Source organism: Lissotriton helveticus, chromosome 6 (genome assembly GCF_964261635.1).
Source record: "Lissotriton helveticus chromosome 6, aLisHel1.1, whole genome shotgun sequence".
NCBI lineage: Eukaryota > Metazoa > Chordata > Amphibia > Caudata > Salamandridae > Lissotriton > Lissotriton helveticus.
Genome location: NC_136067.1, coordinates 734997868 through 735020887, shown reverse-complemented (window position 1 = coordinate 735020887; position 23020 = coordinate 734997868).

The following is a 23020-nucleotide window of genomic DNA, read 5'->3' as shown; positions in this document are numbered from 1 at the left end:
TGTGGGACTTCATAGGAGAGGACATTGGACTGATCAAAGGAGTTGAGCCAGTTAAGATTCATGGTTAAGCCAACTGTTGAGTTTCCAAGAACACCCCAGAATAATCTGTCACCAGAAACGATTGCAGGGATAAAACCTGTAATTGACTCTATGATTAAGCAGGGAATCCTGAAAGAGATAATGGGCAGTCCATGCAACTCACCCATTATGGGATTGCAGACACCGAGTGGGAAATTTAGGAGTGTGCAGGACCTGTGAAAGGTTAACAACATAGTTTTCCCATGTTGTCCAGTGGTACCGAATCCATCAGTGATATTGTTTCAAAATTCCATGTAAAGCAGAGTGGTTCACCGTGATTGACCAGTGTCAAGCATTCATTTCGATACCACTCCATGAAGAGACCCAATTTCTTTTTGCATTTGAGCTGGAAAACCATGTGTTAACATGGTGTCGTATCCCTCAAGGGTATACAGAGAGTCCATCGATCTTTAATCAGATCTTGAAGAAAAACCTTTAGAGTCTTGTATTGCCGCAGAACTCAGTTCTCGTGCAGTACACAGATGACCTCCTTGTTGCGTCTGAGACAGAGGATGTGTGCAGGATTGACATCATCGCCTTACTGAATCATTTGGCAGAGAATGGACACAAGGTATCCCCAAATAAGCTATAGTACTGTCTGAATGAGGTGCAATATTTGCATCACCGAATAGAGAAAGGCAAGAGGAAGGTGTCACCTGATCGAATTGAGGCGATCAGGAGTATGGCTGAGCCTACCACACAGAGAGAAGTCAGAATGTTCATAGGGATGGTTGGCTACTGTTGCCAGTGGGTTCCCAACTTCTCTCTGAAAGCGAAGCCTTTGCAGAGAGTGACGCACAAGGATGTGAGTGATCCGGCACCATGGGACAATGACTGTATGAAGGTGTTTTTGGAGCTGAGAGAGGACCTTTGTCGTGCTCCGGCTTTGGGAATGCCTGACTACAATAAACCTTTTTCATTAGTCTGTTGTGAGCGAGAAGGTTGTGCATTGTGAGTTTTGACTCAGGATCATGGAGGTGTCTGTAAACCAGTTGCCTACTTCTCAGCTACTTTAGATCCAGTAGCTTCAGCGTTGCCCAGATTTCTCAAGTCCATTGCTGCAACGGGTGTCAGCATTGAGAGATGTGAAAGCATTGTAATGGGACATTCTCTAATTGTGTATGTTCCACATTCTGTGGAACTGTTGATGACCGGGACCAAAACACCGACCTTGACCAATAACAGACTCACAAGCTACGAGCAAATCATTCTTGCTGCGGAGAATGTGACTCTGAGGAGTTGTTCTGTTTTGAATGCGGCAACATTGATGCCTTTACCAAACACACTTGATGAAGATTGGGAGGACCATTCCTGTCTCGATGTGACTGAACTTTGCACCAAGCCGAGACCTGACATTGTTGATGAACCATTGTCTGACCCTGATAAGATACTCTTTGTTGATGGTTCATGCTTAAGAGACAGTGTCGGTCAACTGAGAGGAGCGTTGCTGTATGTACCATTATGGGAGTGATTGAAGCTGCTTGCCTGGAAGGAGTATACTCTGCCCAGGTAGCTGACATCATTGCCTTGACTCGTGCCTGTTTAGCTGCTGCTCAAATTCGAATCACCATTTACACCGACAGCCAGTACGGATTCGGTGTGGTTCACGACTTCGGACAGCCATGGTCACAGAGGGGTTACATGACATCGTCTGGATCGCCTATTAGGAATGAGGAGTTTGTGAGGTTACTATAGGAAGCCTTACAGCGCTAAGGGAGATAGCTGTTGTGAAATGTACAGCTCATAGGAGGGGAACATACTTTGTCTCTCTTGGAAATAAATATGGTGATGGAGTTGCACGTTTCTGTACTTAACAAGGTCGCATTTTCACAGAAAATTACACAGGACAGAGCCAAGAAAGAACCGAGCTCAACATGATGTTAGGCATGGCAGACACTTGGGATGAACTCTAGCGCCTGCAGGAACACGTTTCAGAACAAGAGAAGAGTGAGTGGATTAAGTATGGATGTGTGAAAGAGGATATTGACATTTGGGTTTCAAGTGCTGGTCGAGCAGTGTTACCAGATGACTTGTTGAACCCGATGGCAAGACAGATTCATGGTGCGGTACATTTAGGCAGAGATGCAATGGTACGAGTGTTCAGACAGATGTGGTATAATCCACGATTTTGTGCAGTGGCAGAAGCTGTATGTCAGAGGTGTGTCACTTGTCAACAAATGAATGCTGGAAAGAAGACTGTGGCTACACTGAGTCACATTGGGAGATCGGGAGGACCTTTCAATAGAATGCAATTGGATTTCATTGAGATGCCTAGGTGCAATAGGTTGCGGTACATCTTGGTGGTGGTATGTGTGTTCTCGAGGTGGGTGGAGGCTTACCCAACACGGAGGTATGACACACTCACTGTAACTAAGTTATTGTTGAGAGAACCTATACCTAGATTTGGTTTTACGACCTCTTTGGAATCCGATAGAGGAACACACTTCCATAGTGAGATCATGAAGATGCTTTGCACAGCATTGAATGTTGACCAAAGACTCCATTGTAGCTACTGACCAGAGGCTTCTGGAATAGTGGAGCAGGTTAATGGGACTTTGAAAGCCCGAATGGCGAAGGGGTGCTCGTCCACGTCTCTGAAGTGGCCTGATGCTCTGCCGTTGGTGCTCATGAGCATCTACAGTACACCAGACAGGAGAACAGGTCATTCACCTCATGAAGGTTTGATATGGAGGGCTATGAGGTTACTAGCAGTGCCATTGACAGCTTTGATAAACATCACAGATAATCTAATCCTTTTATTGTTGCAAGGGACTCGCTGATGTGGTCAATTCGGTGTCTCATCAGGGGCAGGCTGCTGCTGTTGCAGCTTCAAGTGATCTCTGTCACGACCTGAGTCCAGTGGATTGCGTGCTTGTCTAAAAGCGCGTGAGAAAGAGCAGCTTTGGTGTTCGCTGGAGAGGCCATTACCAGATCATATTGGTGACGAAAATTGCAGTGAAGTGCGGAGAATTGCCAAATTGGGTGCACACTTCTCACACCCGCAGAGTTTCAGCACCCTTGGAAGAAACAGCTCCTCTCCTGAATGAGAATCCAGCTGTGGCAGCGGTGCCACAGGAGGGAACAAGCCAAGCTGTGAGGGTGGCTGACAAAGCTGGTTGCTCACCAGGCCAAGCTGAGGAGGGTCTCAATAATAGCTACATTGAAATTGCCTCAGAAGGAGGAAGTTGCTGTGAAGGTGGTCCGGAATCACAACCAGCAGAAGGAAGTTGGGAGCAGGGTGAGCGAGAGGTGAGCAGAAGAATACAAAGCACAGAGGCAGCGTGGCCTAAGAGACAGAGACAAATGAATCTGCACCTGGTTTCTGAGAGAGATCTTGCCCCTGTGTCGGAAGACTCTGAATCAGAAGAGGACGAAGAAGGGCAAGCTCGTGGAGGTCTGAGGAGATCAAGATGAATGAGAGTGCCTTGTCAGAGATACGCAACTCCAGAGTGGTCATGCGTTGTGACTGATGCCAGAAGGGCTGAGTTCCGGGAGGCAGAGGGCAGTGACAGTGGTCAGTAATAGTCCTAACCTGAAAATAGACGTGGTGTTGTTGGTGCCAGGGCTTGAAATTGAAGGAGTATTGACCATCATGTTTCCGAATCCCCCGGTGCTGAGCAGAATTCAAAATCTGATTTTGAACAGACTGGTATTTTGTACGTTTAGCTTTGAAGCTCCGTCTCATAAAATGATTGTTCTCCTACTTGAACTTTTGCAGCATGTTCTAGAGGTAATCGGAGCAAATCTCATTTTAGACTAAGGTGAATGTATTGTAAATATGCCATAGAAGATAACCTAGGTCTGAGTGGAAGAAGAAGACATTTTGGTTGCTTTCCGTAGATTCTGAAGAAGAGTTAAGGAAGCCTTTTGTATCGTGTAAATAAGGAGCTGAAATCAAAGAAGGGGACTTCCAGCCTTTTCAAAGTGTTGTTCGAACTGGTTCACCAGCAACTGAAGCAGGAGAAAAGAGACTCTTGAGTGTTCATTGCTGAACTGAGAAATTTGAGAACTTTTCTGAGACCATGGAGGCTGGAAATCAAAATCATAGGTCTAAATGTATATAAGGTACACTTGTAGGTGGGGTGATAGTTTTCATAATTCTAGTAGTAGTAGTCTCATATTTAGTTCCACATGAGCAGGCAGTGGGGGTACAGGGAACTCCTACACCTACCACTCCTAGCAAGAAAGATGTTAATATAGGAGGTGAAAAAGCTTTGCTGCTAGAGAAGAGTCTTAGGTTTCACGTAGATCTTTCTAGAAGTGACTTTAAGCTTAATGCGAATGCTTGTATGAATATATTGATGCTATGAATGCGAAAGACTGCTATGTGTGTATGCAGTTACCTGCCTCAGTGGACAAGGGTATTCGATATCATCACTTTCATTGACGTATGGTATTTCTTGCAGTTTGCTGCTTAGTATAATTTATGAAAGAGGTCAGTTTGAGTATTTCTTTTCCAACTATGATGCAGTGCTTCCTGAAGTGCCAGCTTATAAGCACCTGAATACGTATGATTATTATAAATCAGAGGATTGACTTAGAAAGTATTTCATACCGTCTTTGGAGCTAGATACAGCGTATGCTCATCATCATAATCTGACGTGCTTGTTATCAGAGGTAGAGAAAAAGTTCATAGATTAGGTAGAAGATAGATACAGAAAACAAACACAGTTACTAGATTCAGGAGAAGGTAGAGTGGATTGGATTGAAGAGAAATTACACAAATCGAAAGGGAGCTATAGTCCAATAGGCCTAGACGGGGAACAGAGAGGGAAATTGTGGACAAGACGTCACCAGACTTAGTATGAGAATATTCCAGTGAGACAGACCACATGTGATCTTGTTTTTACCTTAGAAGATTCTGCAAAGGACTTTTTGCAAGGTACTGTGCAAGTGATACCAACTGTGTATTACGTATGTGGAAAGAATGCTTATGTAAGGTTGCCTGCGAAATGGTATGGTACGTGTAGCGATCATTTTTCCCAAAATTTATCACGCAGAAGATTTGGAACTTTTAGATGGAGGAAAGCATTCAAGAGTGAAAAGGGGTGAAAGAGCTGGAGCAATAGTTGGAGTCGTTTTCGGAGCAATGATACCAGGTTTGGTAGTGGTCCTGAATGATGTGAAAATCAGAAGGTTGGCGACTGTGATTGATGAGTTGTCAATGAATACAGCTAAGTCGCTGGTGGAAGGAGAGATGTTGTGGATAAGGGCTATGGTTTTGCAGAATAGTCTTGCTTTAGATGTCTTTTTAGCAAAAGAGGGTGGAGTCTGCAAACTTTTGAAAGTTCAGGAATGTTGTACTTATGTACCAGATAATAGCAAGGATCTGGAGAAATAGATAAGTAACATCTCTACGATTCATCATGACATTAAGGATCTGACTGAGGAGGGAGTTTGGGAAGTTTGGGAAAAAGTTGGCAAGGGATTTATTCAGGTGGTAGGTTGGTTTGCAAATCTGGGAAAGTGTTTCCTTGGTTATGTGTTAAAATCTCTCATTATAATTGAGGTGTGCATAATCTGTTTGTGGGGTTTAGTTAGGGCTTACAAGTGGCATAAGTCCAACAGGATTGAGAGATCGCTGAGAGAGCAAGAGAGGAGAATGGAAAGACTGCAGGACAGTCAATATCAGAATCTTAAAAACATGGAGTGGCTCAGACGAGGAAGAATGGCAACAAGTTCTGTTTCGGTTGGTTCTTTCTCCAAAGAAGGTGTGATTTTGGTGATGACACTAGTCATCAAAGGGGGGGACTGATAGAGCACCATGTTATTCTGAAATTTGGAGGGGTGCATCATAATCATTGGTAGTCAGCACCCGCATATTTAGAGGACTGTATTAACATGAAGCCATTAGGAATGTAGTACTAAAACCGCATACACAAGGATGATCTGAGATGTAACCATGTAGTTTATGTAGACCAAAGTAGAATCTAATCACAGATGTTCTTTAGATGATGCGGAATGTATTAGATTACATATAACGTGATGCATTAGGATTAAATGTGCACCATATTAAAGTTTGCACGTGTAGATTTGCTTTAGATGACAACGAAAAATAATGCTCATAAGGTAACTTTAGAACTGCATGTTTAAATATGTAAAGATCTGATCACATATACGTTCAAGAAAAGGCCTATTTGTGATTTCTTATGTTAGCTGAATATGGTAGACCCGAATGTGTTTTTCTTGGGAAGGCTCTTTTTCTTAGTCAAATGTAAACTGTAGAGTATTGTGCGTGCAAGGTCGATTTGCTCACAGGCTTTCTGTTGCAGGTGCAAGGACACATGTCTCATTAGGCAGAATAACCCTTTTATTTTAGGAGTTAGGATGGTTGGAGCAGGCGCCATGGGAGTATGCTGGAATGCAGATATGATACTTTAAGCAGAGAAGGTGCCTGGGACTCAAGGACAACCTAACGGTTCCAGGATGAAGTCAGAGTTTCAATGGAAAATTACAGAAGGAAGGCCTGCCAGAAGGGGTGTTCTAGGAGGGCGTGTTCTACTCTTTTGGGATTTTGTATTAGGGACAGTGCCCCGAGGGAGGAGGGCTAGAAGAGTAGGAGACGAGAACTAGAGGAGGAACTAGAAGGAGCATCTTAGAACTAGCTCTGTAGCTTTGGCTACTTACCTATGCAAAGTGAGTGTACTTCTGAGGAAGTCTTCACTGCTGACACCTTTTTCTCTTGCCTGGGGATGATGCTAAGTAGGGATGCCACTTTAGTGTTAGTGTAGGGATAGACTAATAATCTTTCTTTCTTTAGGTGAATGCAGACCAAAATCCAAATTGAGACTGTTATTATTTGCCTGATGCTTTTAGAAATAATGCTCATTCTTATTTTGAGTTGGATGAGACTCCTGCGTAGAATTATGTTTCTATTAGTGCCCGTTTATTTTATTAACCTCTTGCTGAGGTGTTTGTACATTCAGTTATTTTTGCTTTGTAATAAACTTTCAAAACTTTACGTTGGTTGTCCGTAGTTCCTTTGACTTAAATTGATTTGGTCATTGGTATATTTATGAACGAAAAGTGTTTCTTCCCTTTACACTTCTTAGCTGACAAAAAAAGATCAAATGGATAGAGGATTCTCAAGATTGGCAAGATAAGGTCAAAATTTGAAACAAGAATCTTGCGGCAACACCCCCCTTCCCCCCGAAATTTGGCTCTAGTTGTGCCTCTGCTGCACACAGAGGTTGCACTTCTCTAGTTACAGCTTTGCAGTAAGTGTGGGAGGGACACGGAGGAGAGTGGTTGAAAAATGATGAATATTTACTTCAAAATTGGAAAAGTGTCTAAAGATCAGTTTAGGAATGGGCATGTGCTATAGCATTTTTTAAATATGCAAATGTCATGAATTGAAGTCCTATAGCACCTACATTGCAAGCTTAAAGTGCAGCAACATTATCATTTGAGAAAATGCACAGAAAAGCAGTGGGTAAACTATTGTTTCTATTAGTTTGTTTATTTCTATTTAGAACTCCCCCTATGATTCCCATGAAGCAATCGGGCAATCTCAGTTTTAGGCGGGAGGAACTCTGGGAAATAAAAAGAGTCTTGCATGTCGGCCAGCATGCATAATTTGTTGTAAAAGATTGTACATGCAGAAGTGCTTATTGGCAGTTATTTTGCCTTCCTGGTAGGCCGTGTTTGTGGAAGTACTTTTGGCAATGAATTCACTCCCAGTCTGTGAAGTGAGTCGTCTCTGGTGACACCTGCGGTCACCAAATGATATGCAGGGCTATAAGAAGCGTATTGATGCCTTTGCTGTTCTCTGCTAAAGAAACCTACTGGAGAAGTGCGTAGGGCAGCGTGCATCTTTTCTTTTCAAAGACGTTTCTGGATGTTGCAACTGTCGTATTGTTTGACCCAGCAATGGAAGCAGCAGTTTTCTAGCTTTCTATGCATTATACTGACTCAAGGTAGGAACAAAGCAAAATACTACCTGTACTAACATTCAGTGCATAGTTATAGGGGATAACCATGAACTTTAATTCTTATTTTGTTATGTTGTTCTCAAAAATACAAGATCTCCTTGAAGGTGAGTCAAGTATGTATATTGCTTTGGAATGAACAATTAGTAGGAAAATGACTACGGATGACTACTAAGATGTTTTGCATGAACAAACCTATAAAGATATAGGGCCAGATGTAGGTCGCCAATTACCGGTCGGTAACGGCCGAAAATCGGTAAAATCGGCCGTTACCGACCGGTAACCATGAAATGAGATGTAGGAGCCCAATATTTACCGAATCGGAAAGTACGAGTCGGAATAATACCGACTCGGTAAATATGAGTCGGAATAATACCGACTCGGTAAATATGAGTCGGAATAATACCGACTCGGTAAATATGAATCGGTAAATTACCGAGGCGGAATCTACCGAATTCTAATATACCGAATTCTTATTTTCCGAATTGGTAAATAAGAAATGGTAAAAACAGGCCATGGAGATGTAGGAAAGCCCAAAAAATACCGAATTTGCAGAAAATCGGTATTTAAGAGTCGGTATTTACCATGGATTGAATGCAGGTGGTAACCAGGGGAGGGCCATAAAAAGAGACCCAAAATGCACCTCTGGAACCATAATGGCGGCTTTTTACGTCATAGCAAGACGGCAAAGACTACAGGCAGCAGAAGAGAGAGAATGGCAAAGGGAGGAACAAGTGTACAGGCAGAGGATAACCCTGTTCCAACTGACAGAGCCTGAAATACTCCAGAGGTACAGGCTACATCCCCAAACCATCAAGGACTTGATCAGGGACCTACACCCACTCCTGGAGCACCCAACACCCAGGGCCCACGCCATCCCACCCCATGTCCAGGTGCTATGTAGCCTACACCTGCTGGCCTCTGGGAGCTACCAGAGTGTGATAGCTCCAGTCGGTGGTGTGTCCCAGGGCTGCCTGTCCCGCTTCTTCAGGAGGTTTCTCGACGCAATGATGCAGAGGATGGGGCATTACATTTCATTCCCTGCAACACCAGCAGAATTAGCCAAAACCAAGACAGACTTCTATCACCTGGCACACTTCCCTCACGTGATAGGCTGCATCGATGGTACCCACGTCCCACTCTGTCCACCTGCAGCCACAGAGCACATATACAGAAACCACAAGTCGACACACTCCATCAACGTCCAGGTCATATGTAACGCCGGGAATCTCATCACAGACATTGTAGCCAAGCTCCCCGGAAGTACCCATGATTCATATATATTCCAGAATAGTGGAATATACACACGCCTACTTTCCGGAGAATTTGGAAATGGATACCTGCTAGGTAATTCACATTGACACACCATGACACTCACAGCAGATCTACGTCTCATGTACATGCAATTAATGTCATTCTTTCTCCCCCCGAGGCGACAGTGCATATGCCCTGCGGTCCTTTGTGCTCACTCCCTACCTCAACCCATCCTCCAGGAGTGAAAGGCGCTACAATGTTACCATGCTACGTTGCCAGCGGCAGCTACAGATGGGAGACTGAGACGGGAAGAGATTACACAGCAATATTTCTGAGTGAGTAATGATACACAGGCAGGCAAAGTAATTTGTGTAAGTAGTTTAATTTTCACTACGCTACTGCATTGATAGCACACATTGGGCACACAATGTCAAACAGTCCATGACTGTGTTGTCACGGTTAACACCACCGTGACTTCTTCCTTGGGTGGAGGGCAAAGTCATTGTTTGTGGCCACGGACCACAGGGCGGGACTGCTGTGGCTGTGAGTCAATGTTCTCAGTGTGGCCTGTCTCACTTCCCCGACGCCTGCCGCTCCGACGTAAGTCTTGCACAGGAGTGCTTGCACCACTCCTGCTGGTGGACCCCTCACTTTCCAACACACAAGTGTCGCCTCCAGTGCCAGTCTGTTGAGCGAGCACGAGCTCCATTGCAGAGGTCATCCTGTCCATTCCTTCAGATAAATTGTTGCAGCACTGCACTATGGCATCCTGCATCACCACTGACCGTCTGCACAGCACGGTGGTAGCAGTAGCAAACCTGTTCAGGGCTTTTGTCTGCTGCCGCACATCCACACGAGCCTTGCGTCTCTCTAAATGGTCCCTGTCCAACTTGTCACACAGGACTGTCATGCACTGTCTAATGTCAGAAATGCCAGACACCATTGACTGCATGCTCTCTGCCATTTCCCCTATGCCCTTGCCTACTGCATCGAGCTTCTTGTTTGTTGTGCGTGCCTGCCTCTGAACCCCCATCATCGCTTTTGCCTGCAGGCGCTGAACTTTTACCATGGTGGCCTCCAGTCCGCAGAAGACACCCTGAACCTGGCGCACATCCTCTGCCTCCCGTGGCCTTTGCCCTCGGACACTGGCCCGCGTAACTCTAGGAGTGGGCAGCTCTTCGGTGTTGCCTGTTTCCTGTGTGTCACCCTCCACCTCCTTCTCCTCAGATGTTTCAAGTATTCTGCGAGAGGGCACATCGCCCTTCCCAGCACTGGGGATGGTGTTGTGGGGGTGGGTGAATGTCCAGCCGCTCCTGTCTCCTGACTCCCGAATAAGAGAGGGGACTGTGGATGTGGTGATGTAGGCTCCTCTGGTGACACGGCTGCCTGCTCTTGGTCCTTCCCTCCGTGTGATGTGTTTGGTCCTTCTCCTTCCCTCCTCTTCTCTCTATCCTCTGCTGTGCTGCGCATTGACTCTCCTGTGGACAGACATGGACATTGTGTCAGTGGAGTTGTTCACCTCTGTCTCATGATAAAACACACTTCTATTGCACCTTTGCCTGTCTCTCATTTGCCTATGCTAGTTGTCTGTTGGTCCCCTTGCTGCAATGCATGCTGACTGCTCTGAGGTATCTACACATGACTACATTTCCCAGGATGCATTGCAGGACATTAGTTAAACCTGTTCTGGAGTCTGATTTGGGCACACAGAGTGTGTGAGGGAAATAGGTAAATTGGTAAATGACAATGTACTTGCATCTTACCTTGTTTCTTTGCGCCTCTTGCTGAGCTGTCTGCGTCCCCGATGCCGTGGATGCATTCCTGCTCAAGGGTGGATGCCACCATCTCCTCGATGTCGCTGAGTCTTGGGGCTCGGTTTCTTCCTCCCCCTGTAGCATCACTTTCCTTGCGGTGGGCAGCAAGTTTCTTCTTTGTAATTATGCGGATGTCATACCACCGTTTTTTCAGATCTTCAAGGTCACGGTGGGTGACACCAATGGCATTTACCTTGCCTTGTATTTCCATCCAGGTGCTGCGCTTGATGGATTCTGCTACATGCAGAGATAGCTTCCCGAAAATTTTGCTGTAATTGCTTGCCACCTCTGATACAAGCACCTGAAGTTCTTCCTGGCTGAACTTCTGCTTCCTTTTGCGCTCTGCAGCATCCCTCTGTGCCTCCTGACTCTCCATGGCGCTGTGTTGGTTAGCTCAGGTAAGCCTGCTCCACACTCTGTCCTCCTGCTCTCCTGACTGTTGGTTTCTGAACCTGCATGGGCATGGCCAGTCCCAGGTACTGGGGAGGGGTGCTTGGATCTGATTGGTTAGTTCCCCAGTGGATTTGGATTTGGGTGTGGTTGGAGTTCCTGATTGGTTCACAGGCTCACATGTTTGTCAGTTTCAAATTACCGATTCGGATTTTACCGATTCGGTAATTACCGAGTCGGTTTTTACCGACTCTGTATTTTCCGATTCGGTACTACCCATTCATTCCTATGGGCCATGGACCCGTTGGTGTGATTGGGTTTTACCGATTCGGATTTTATCGAGTAGGTAAATTCCGACTCGGTAAATACCGATATCGGATACCGACTGATTCCGAATCGGTAATTTTTACCGATTTTTTATCTACATCTCATTTTCCGATTCTGAAATACCGATTCGGTATGACTCGGTATTTTAGAATCGGTAAATAAGATTTACCTACATCTGGCCCACAGATACTAGTCTATCGAGAGACAAAAAAATACTTTAAGAGCCATGTCACTATTGGTTTGATGAAATCCATAGACGTCTGATTCAAAGACCAATTTGTTTTTTACTTACTTCTAAAAAAAACTTTTGCATAGGGGTATAAAAGATCATCATTGAATGATTTTTGCATATTGGCTCCTGTGGGTATGAATGTTAATCTGTCTCTTGTTTCATAGGTAATGCAGGCTTGGGAATTTGATTTGCTAGTTTGTTTAAAGTGAAGAAGAATGATCTCCGATTGTTGGAGGTAAAGAAATTCACAATTAGTAAGAATTTATGAGTGTAGCAGTTTTTCATGTGATAATCTCTCTTTATTTCTTCTTTTCAGGTTTAATCCTTTTCTTGGCTTTTCCCTTGCTAATCCTTTTCCCCTGCTTGATCAGCCTAAAACTCCAAACCAGTTGGTTAGCCGGATTGGGGTTATCAAGTGGTGGACCATTTTGTTCATCGCTCGGATCCTGAGGAGTTCTTTTCCATGCCATGTGTGGAAGTCTCGACAGCAAAATGAGGAAATATTGTGTAAACATGAATTTTTATATGTTTGATGATGCAATAGGGTTGTAACCAATGAACTGATTAGAGTTATACCTGAAACTACTTACCTAGGTCACTAAAAGACTAGATATGCCACTTTTTTGTGTAGTACACCATTATTTTAACAAGCATTGGAAATGCAATAGGTCTCGTATTTATTTGAGTTACAGCTAATGGCATTGTAAATGGTAATGTCTTTTAGCCATGTGTTATGGAGTGTATGCATGTGGTGTGTAGTGGAATTATGTGGGTTGGATTGGAATTGTAGCAATGGTGGCATGCTGCGCTTTAGACAAATATGTTTCAAAGTAAAGTGCACCATACTGCGATTGCTACAATAGTTAATTGTGGATGCGTTAACAATTGATGTGTGCACTGATGGCTGGTGGTGTGTGTGCCTGGTGGAAGCCTGCACTGACGGCTGGTGGTGTTTGTGCCCGGTGAAAGCATGCACTGATGGCTGGTGGTGTTTGTGCCCGGTGAAAGTGTGCACTGACGGTGTGGTTGTGTGTGTGATTGGTTGTGTGTGTGGTTGCGTGTGTGGTGGGGAGTATGTGGTGGTGGGTGTATGGTGGTGAGTGTGTGGTGGTGAGTGTGTGGTGATGAGTGTGTGGTGGTGTGTCTGGTGGTGTGTGTGTGTGGTGTTGTGTGTGTGGTGTGTGTGTGTGGTCTTATGTGTGTGGTCTTATGTGTGTGTCTGTGTGGTGGACTTAGTTTGAGTTTTTGTACCCTGCACACTCACACACTGCCCCTAAACACTCACACACTGCTCACCCTACACATTCACACAATGTTCACCCTGCACACTCACACACTGCTCACCCTGCACACTCACACACTGCTCACCCTACACACTCACACACTGTTCACCCTGCACACTCACACAATGTTCACCCTGCACAGTCACACAATGTTCACCCTGCACACTCACACACTACGCACCGTACACACACACACACTGCTCACCTTACACACTCTCACACTGCTCACCCTGCACACTCACACACTGCCCACCCTACACACTCACACACTGCTCACCCAACACAGTCACACAATGTTCACCCTGCACGCTCACACACTGTTAACCCTGCATACTCACACACTGTTCACCCTGCATGCTCACAAACTGCTCACCCTGCACACTCACACACTGCTCACTCTACACACTCACACACTGCTCACCCTATGTAATGCAAAAAGACCTAGCTCTGCCCTTTGGCCTGTGTTGTAATTGTACAGTAGGTTGTAAGTAGTTGCGCTTGATTGGTAGGGGCGTCCCCTGCTTGCTGCTCCCCTCACAGAGGACCAGCTGCCTCCATGAAGCTCCCAAGACACGTGTTCAGCTGTTCTTTGTTTTAGCTCCTGTGTGTCAGTGCACTGTGTAAGCGCACAAGTATACCATGCTCTCTCTGGAACACTCACACTGCTGAGTCTCTCTCACACTGCTGAGTCACTCTCACTCTGCTGTCACTCTCACTCTGCTCTCGCTCTCACTCTGATGTCACTCTCACTCTGCTGTCACTCTCACTCTGCTGTGTCTCTCACTCTGCTGTCACTCTCACTCTGCTGTCACTCTCACTCTGCTTTCACTCTCACTCCGCTGTCACTCTCACTACTGTCACTCTCACAATGTGTTTGTCGTAGGCGCTCAATCACTTAACATTCCGTACCTATCCCTAAATGAACCTGTCTAAATTGACTTGGGCCCTGTGTACCACCATGCTCAATCCTTCTGATAGAAATGACAGGCAGTTCAATAACTTTTTGCCACGCGCAAACACTCTTCACAAGTTGTTGTTCCCTTTCTGCTATGAAGTCAGTTCTCTCGGAGCAGCACAGCTGTGCGTCAACAGAAAGTACAATGTTTAAATTTTTTTTAAACATCTTGCGAAGATGATACCTTTATTGGGCTAACACACAGCTGTAGTTTTGGCTTGCAGGGCAACAAAGGGTCTTCCTCAGGTGGTTATAGTTGGAGTGAAAGAGATCTCCCGGTGCAGGGCAGAGCCGTATTTCCATTTTACGCCGCGAATGAATGGAAGTGCGGGGCTGTCCCTATCTGCCCATTGTTTCTGCAGCACCCGCAAGCATTTCACACGGCGGACAATTGTTATTTATTCGGTCTCAAGAGTAGATACTCTTTTTTGCTTTCACGGAGCAATCACAGACCATAGAGAAAAAACACTCTTTTTATTGTGAAATAACCAATTTGGAAATTCCTGTTTTCCAATACGTAAGAGGGACCAATATGAAATGTTTGCTCCATTCCTTACATTGGCAGATTAACACCTACTGACAACAGCGCATTCTACACCATCGATTACCATTGATTAAATCGATCCATGCACCTCCGGTTCAGCGAGGACACGTTTTACCACATAGCAAATTATTTAAAGTGCATGGTTTGACAATGTTATTTAGCTGAATAGTTTGTTAGTCAATATTAGAAACACATTCTCCCTAAAAGCCCAAAATGATGTTTGTCGCTGTGTCAGGCGAATTGAAAAAGTGTGCTTTGTTGGTAGTCAAAAGGTACCAGATGACTTCCCCTGTACTTCAAACACTCTCTGGGCTCCCCATAGACGGACACTTTGCATTTAAGGCAGCAGTGTGGTCTAATTATACAGATGTGGTTGAGGGGTTCACTTGAGACGTTTAAATGCCGTTGAGTGATAACTTTTAGATATGGTGCCCTCCTGGGTTCATTGAGATGCGATCTCGTTGTCACTTGAGAAAGTTGGAGACCTGGGATCCAATAACACCTTCCTCACTGGCTCACAATGTGTGATCTGAGGCACATTCCCACCTCTTAGTTCCTCTGCCCAGGTATCGTTCACTTAGGGATGAGTTACATGCCATCTCTAGGTGGTATGCATCCTCCCGGGCGAGTGAGGCTGTAACCCTGAACTAACAGGGATCTCCGAGTTACCTTACCTGGCCCCAGCCCCTCAGACTGCTGATGACATTGAAGTCTGAAGCCTAGAAAGGGTTAAGGGACGACCCTTCCTCCCCCTCCCCGCCACTTGTCATCCTCCCTCGGGAATACGAAGCCAGAGGATTGCAACATCCGCTGATACTCCGAGGAACATACGCCTTTTCTCTTCCTCTCCGTGGTGCAGGGAGGCCTCCTCCTGCTCCAGTAGGGACATCTCTGGCCCCGCCCCCGGCGCAGCAAGAGTGTCTGCCTCTGTGGGGAGTGGGGGTGCCAAACATGGGGCCTGATTCAATCACTCCAGATTGGGGCTGTCGCTTCCTGACACAGCCACACCTGGGGGGCTTTATAACCCTTTCTCTGGATCTCCGCCCGCGCCACAGCAGCCGTACGGCTCCCCCTCTGAGGACGCAGACCCGACCCGCTCCCTGCACAAGCCGACTCCGAGGTAAGGGCTCTCTTGTGGTACCTTTAGTTTCATTGCTTTCCATATAGTTGGTAAGTGCGGTGTAGCGCTGCGTGCGTCTATGCGCTATACCGCAGGAGGCAGGCTTCTAGTGTTTTTTTCCTGGTTACACAAAAACCACAGACCTTAAGAGGGCAGAATTCTCACATTACTCCGGCACCGTGACACGCCGGCACACCCCGCTTGATGCCATCTGCATGAAATGCCAGCCCAGTCATACCTCCACACTCACCTCAGTGCTATATATAGCGCTGCGCTGCAGTGAGACAGTGTCTCAGCCCTCCTGAGCACCATGGCATTGCTGATAATCAATCACCAGCTATAGTGACACACAGGTTCGAGTGATTAGTGATCGCAAAAGCAATCCAATTGCAAAAAAAAAAAAAGCCAGCGAGTGGTGCGCGCGCGCCACTGCGAGCACATGTCTTTAATTATAGCGGCCGTGATTGAATATATATGGCCTCTGGTGCGCGTAAGAGACACCAATAGGCCATGGGCGGAGCTACGTGACCGCTCATGGCCTATTGCGTGTTCTGCTTCAAAAGTACACGCACGCAAAGGCCAATGAAAATGGACCTAGGAAATAACACGCACGAGCTGCGTGGAATTCCTAGGTCCATTTTCGAAAACCCCAGGAAAAGGACTCGCGCTGCGCGACACTGCATGCGCAGTGTACGCTAGGCCCGAGACCTAAAAATGGATTTAGATTTGGTTTCTAATGTTCTGTTCAATTGCCTCTGCTTGATCTCCCTTCCTATCAATGTCCCACTGCAAAGCCATCTCGCCTTTTGTTTGCGCGGAGCATTGACCGAATGGCGTTAATATGCAAGTGATTTACCACGTCTTGTTAGAAAGCATGCATTGTGATTCAGACTTCCATGATGTACCTAAAGTTCATTTTCAAGGCCTTCTGCGAAAAGTTCAGCCAAGACGTGTTAGTTCTATGAGCCATTGTTTATGAAATGTTTCTTTTGCATTATACATCTCCGCGGAGCTGTTGCTGAGGAAGAAATGGAAGATTTCTGTTACCTTAAGAAATGAGTTAGAGCGATATAATTGGGTAGTTTTTCATTATTATGTTGTTGATTCTGATTTTCCAAATGTGACCCTAACCATGATAATACCACATAGAATTTGTTGAATCTATTAATAGCTTGTGGTTTATTTTTCTTTAAAACCTCTGGGATGATGTGTTTTGTGGAATTACTTTTGCCACTTTCCTTATAGGTGACTTTACAGCTATCAGTGCGTTTCAAGAGTTTGACACTTATATTTTTTGCTTAGAATATGCCTTACTAGTGTTTTATGATATTGCATTTATCTGTACTTCTGTACTTGAGCCTTAATGGACATTCAGACATTTCTCCTATGTACCGCATTTTGGTTGTTCTGTAATGGATTACTGACAGAATATCAGAAACACAAATATCGTGTGGACAGAATATCATGTCAAAAATATCAAGGACCAAAATGTCAAGAAGGCAAAAGCAAATAGGTAAGTATAGATTTGCTATTCTTAACTCGACATCTACATACCTTGAAGATGTATATTTTGTCAAGATACTTATATGTGGAGTTATAGATAGTAAAACGTGGCATACCCAAAGAAACTTTTCTTCACAATATTTTTGTCCTCTATATTCCTGACACAATATTTTGTCCTATGATATTTTTGTTAATGATATTTCGTGTACACACTTTCAGTAATAATTATTCCTTTTGACTATTTTTGACCTAGAACTTGATTCTTTATGCGTCTAATATTTTTTTCTATTTAACTCTGCTAAATTGTGGTTTCCCTGATGAGGAGTGTAGCCTCCAATCGCTAGTTGAAAGAGAGAGTTTGGAGCAGAATTATTAAGAATTTTGGAGTGATCAAATATTGGGGTTCAGATGATTTGTGGGTTACGGCTCCCACACATGCAAATATGAAAACACATCCTCAAATGTTTAAGATAGTTGCTTTTCACAGAAACACACACCCACATCTACTCCACTAGTAGTGCTGGCAAAACAGACTCAAATCTACGCCAGCCAAGCCTTTCAGTAGCACAAGCACAGCACATGGTCAATCACTGTTATTTCAACACACAGTCATTGAATTCAGTGGAACCAAGGAGTAACAATAACAACACATAGAGGAAAAGGAAAAACGAATAGAAAAATATTTGTAAAATCAAAATCAGTTAAATGCTGATTACTGAAATATAAACAATATAAAGTGTAAACTTTGATATTGGTAAAATACAACATACTGCTACAAGGCTGCATTCACATTCAACACATCTGTAACTGCATGTTCGGTAGGGGTATCGAGTCAGGACCACACCACATCCAGCAGTTCTTAAACAATATTTATTGGGTGTTATCAACTATAGTCATTAGCCATTACCGCAAGATAATAGCAAAAACAGGTAGTATTCTTCAGGTACGTTTTTTTCAGTATCAGCGTAAATAGCATGTAAAACAAATAGCAAGTAACAATAGAATGTGAATTTCAGCTTGCGCAACACATCCGCAGGCTTCTAATGAAATGCACTGGCTCGTAATATTAAGAAATATCATAATCCTATGTGACCTAGAAGGATATGTGGGACTCAATGAATAATGGGGGCTGGGTTTCAGAATTTGGAAGAAGAAACCAAGGGGAGCACGAGTAACAACATTATGATGATAGAAATTAGGGGGTATGCAGTTAGCAGGTATGATCTCTGACATATTGTGATGGGGATATCTGGGGACCAAATGCCTTTAAATTAGGGATGGTGAGAGAAGGGGGTCCTCTTTAGCCAGTTCCTTGTACTATACGAGTATGGTATCCAAGGATGTAACTGTGGGGTTTTGGCTTATTAGACGAGCTTCCTCCCAATGCAGTACATAACTTTCTGCCTCACCTCATCTGAGTAACGCCTTGCGCCATTGGGAAAGACCTGGGAGTTATAGGCCTTCCAGTGCATGGTTAATAGATGCTTGGCCAACAGGAGGGCAAGGTTGGCAAAGCGTACCCGCAACCTGTGTTTTATTTTTGTCTGGACAAAATACCTAAAGTTGTAGCCTCCCATGAATTTAATGTGGTGAGTTTGGTGATCGTTATTAATGATGTATGTCATGCTTGCCAAAAGCTTGCTATGTTGGGACAGAACCAGAGCATATTCATTAAGGTCAGAAACGTGGGTGAGTCATCTGGGACACGTGAAATTTGCTGGGGGGGAACATACAATTTAATTAAGAGGGTGTAAGATATGCCCACTGAAGGACTATGTACTGGTTGTTTTTAATTAAAGCAATCCTCTAAACAGTCTTGGGGGACTCCAGGGCTCTAGATTATTCGGTGTCGTGAAGAGGTCTCCTCAAAAAAGCATTCAAGGTGAACTGAAGGAATGCCTGTGTGTTCCCTATTAGCTTTGGATGCAGCCAACTCTCCATGCTCAGCTGGAGGCATATTATATATATAATTTGAAAGTGTTGTTCAGTCATGACTCCTGTTTAATGAATTTGGGTAGGTCCATGTTATATGTACCATGTGCTCTTCTGTCAAATGAATTGATTGTTCAATAGTTCTTTTGTTTTTCTACTTGTAAAATATTTAAAACATGTTTCAATTTCACAGGAATATGTTTGCACAATGGACCTGTAAAATGAGAAAAAAGAAAAAATATTCACATTTAAACAAAATATATTGCATTAACTGTTATTTCAAGTATAAACAACTTTACTGGGTGGTTTGTGCAAATCTATCTAGTTTACATTTTGATGCAAGCAAATCTTACATGATGGACAATACACAGCTCAAGTATATTTTCATAATGAGATAAACATGATAATGGCAAGTATTAATTGCTAAACATAAAATAACCACATCTGATGCCAATAAGCTAGCTATGAGTACCCATCACTCAATATTTTGACCGTCCACTCATATCTAAGTTCCTTTTTGCAAATGTAAGTGTATGTAAGGTTCACATTGCATGTTATTCATACTGTCTCAGATGCAACACTGTTGTTTTGCTACGTCTACCAAAGTTAAATGACAATGTTTTAGTGTGACGTTACGTGTCCATCAGGTGCATATAGACAGGGTCAATTTTTATCACTCTGAATGTAGATCTCGTCTTCATAATTAATTCCATATCAATTAAGTTTTGGGCATATGCACACATAATGGCATTATATTGTCTACATTCCTCTTCAGAGGATAGAGCTGGTAAGCAAGAGAGAGCAGAGTCCAGGTGAAGAACGTTAAGGCCCTTGGGTGGTAGATGGCCACAAGATAATATTACCACAAGTGAGGAGGAGGCACTAAGCACCAGCAGGAAGAATGCACCCGTAGCACGTAATACACAAGTAAACTGATATCCTAAGTAATATAATGTGTAATTTAAATTTATCGGAACACATACATTGTGTTATTATTATTTTTTTAAGTACCTTATCTAGAAAGTGATAGTAACCATATCAACTAAATTAGAGGGTATAATAAACCAGAATTGTAAATGTGTGCAATGCAACCACAATAAAGAACCAGAGCGGAGATGCTGAGCCTTTTGGCTTGCATGATGGATGCTTTCCTGCTGCGCTTTATATACTGGTACAAAAGGGGGTGGTGATGGATGGAGCATCTGAACCAATCAAACACTAACACCCAGTCAACAGATCTGGGTTGAATCCATCACCGTTCTTTATCCCACTCTGCCACCCCAGTTCAGACATGGCCATATGCAAATCAGTCTGACCCTGTGCCTCATGGGAACAGTCCAGCCCGAACTGCCAAGCCAGGTCCTCCCTAGACCGGAAACAAGCTTCCTAGGACTGGTTTCTGGCATTTCAGCCGTCTTCAGCCAGGCTTGCTTGAATCCAGTGGCAAAGTGAGCAAGGGACTCACGTCACCACCCCCTTTTGTACCGCGCTTTATATACTGACCTTGAACTCCAGCTCACGCAAGCTCATTTGCATGTTCTGTCACACCTGGTCGTAGTCCTACAATGAAGGCAATGAGCAATTACTTAATGGATGTCAACATTTGACTGCAGGGATGAGAGGTAAAAGGCATTGGACGAATCATCGCGTGACCTCCAGGCAGAGACAACTTGGAGGATGGGGCACTAGTGCAGTCCAATGATTGCAGTGCACTGGTGTGAGTTGAGCACTCATCCATTCTCAGACAGCTCAGCACACTGCCTCACAGTGAGAGATACAAAAGGGGGGGTGGTGATGGACGGAGCATCTGAACCAATCAAACACTCACACCCAGTCAAAAGATCTGGGTTTAATCCATCACCGTTCTTTAGCCCACTCTGCCACCCCAGTTCAGACATGGCCTATGCAAATCAGTCTGACCCTGTGCCTCATGGGAACAGTCCAGCCCGAACTGCCAAGCCATGCCTTCCCTGGACCGGAAACAAGCTTCCAAGGACCGGTTTCTGGCATTACAGCCGTCTTCAGCCTGGCTTGCTTGAATCCAGTGGCAAAGTGAGCAAGGGACTCACGTCTGAGCATACCCTGCCACACTTATGGCGGCCAAAGCGGTACAAAAGGGGGGTGGTGATGGACGGAGCATCTGAACCAATCAAACACTCACACCCAGTCAAAAGATCTGGGTTTAATCCATCACCGTTCTTTAGCCCACTCTGCCACCCAGACATGGCCATATGCAAATCAGTCTGACCCTGTGCCTCATGGGAACAGTCCTGCCCGAACTGCCAAGCCATGCCTTCCCTGGACCGGAAACAAGCTTCTGAGGACCGGTTTCTGGCATTACAGCCGTCTTCAGCCTGGCTTGTAATCACAGTGAGAGAGGCACTCCACTACAGCAGATGTACAATGGCAGGCAAGCAACATAAAAAGATCTCAGCCCCCTAGGCACAAGGAAGAGGCTGTACATGAGTGTATGGAATTGGTGACTGTGCATCCTGCGAACGGCCAAAAAAACAAGATGGTGAGAAAAAATGAGGTTACCCATACATCAGAAAAACATCGATCTGACACCCTGATTTACAAAACCCCACTTAACAGCAAGCAGCGGCCCTGGAGCATGAACTGAATGTGGTTGTATGGCATGCATTGAGGATAGTGAACAATATCCTGGAGACTAGTGTACGATGCGAATAGTATGCTCATATACAAAACAGCTTTGAAAAACTATCATGGTCTCTGTAGAGCGGCTCGTGCCACCTTTTACTCGAACCAAATTTCCTTGGCCAAAAATTGTTCAAGAACTCTTTTTAGAGTGGTGACGAAACTTTCCAATCCTAACAGGATTTCACCAGCGCTGGTACTGTTACAGCCTCAGTGCGAGGAACGGGAGTGTTTCTTTGTTTACAAGATGGCAGTTATCCCCTTCAGGATGGAAGGATGTCTCCCCACCAAGTTGTATTGCGGGGCCTCCTGTCACCAAGGACCTGAGCAGTCCAGCCTCCACAGGAGTTTGTCATAAACTGAAAGTCTGGGACACGTTGGACTCGCCTGTGTTCCTATCATTACTGACAGCAATACATCACAGGCGGAGAGCATAACACTCAGCCGTGAAGATGCCATAGAGCTACGAAAGCAGCCACAGGCGCCTGCATGGGACGCAATCCTTTCAGATTTTCGCCTAGCAGGTCAGGGATCGGAGTCGGCAGCAGACACAACTGTGAGCGACGAGGAGCAAAATGCAACACAGCTGGCGCCCGTTTAGGTCTTACAGGACAATGCGATTACACACCTGCTCACTGACTGCCCCTGGCATTTGGCAATACACACCATATATGCGAAGGTGGATGGCTGGAACACTTCAGTGACATGTAACTATGGGGCATATTATCAAGAACGGCGTTACAATTATTGCCTTGTGTATTCCCATAGAAGCCCAGGTTAACACCAGAACATGGACTTCTATGAGAGTTCTCAAGGGCATATTATCAAGTTCATTATCGCCGCTTTAGCGGCAGTTTTCTGCCACTAAACCGTAGATAATTTTTAACACTGTTCTTGATAATACGCCCCTATGTTCATACTTTTGGTTGGGGTGATGCATATTCACAATGTATGTGATTCGTGGATGATGAAGTGCCTGTTGTTCAACATAATTGTTCATGT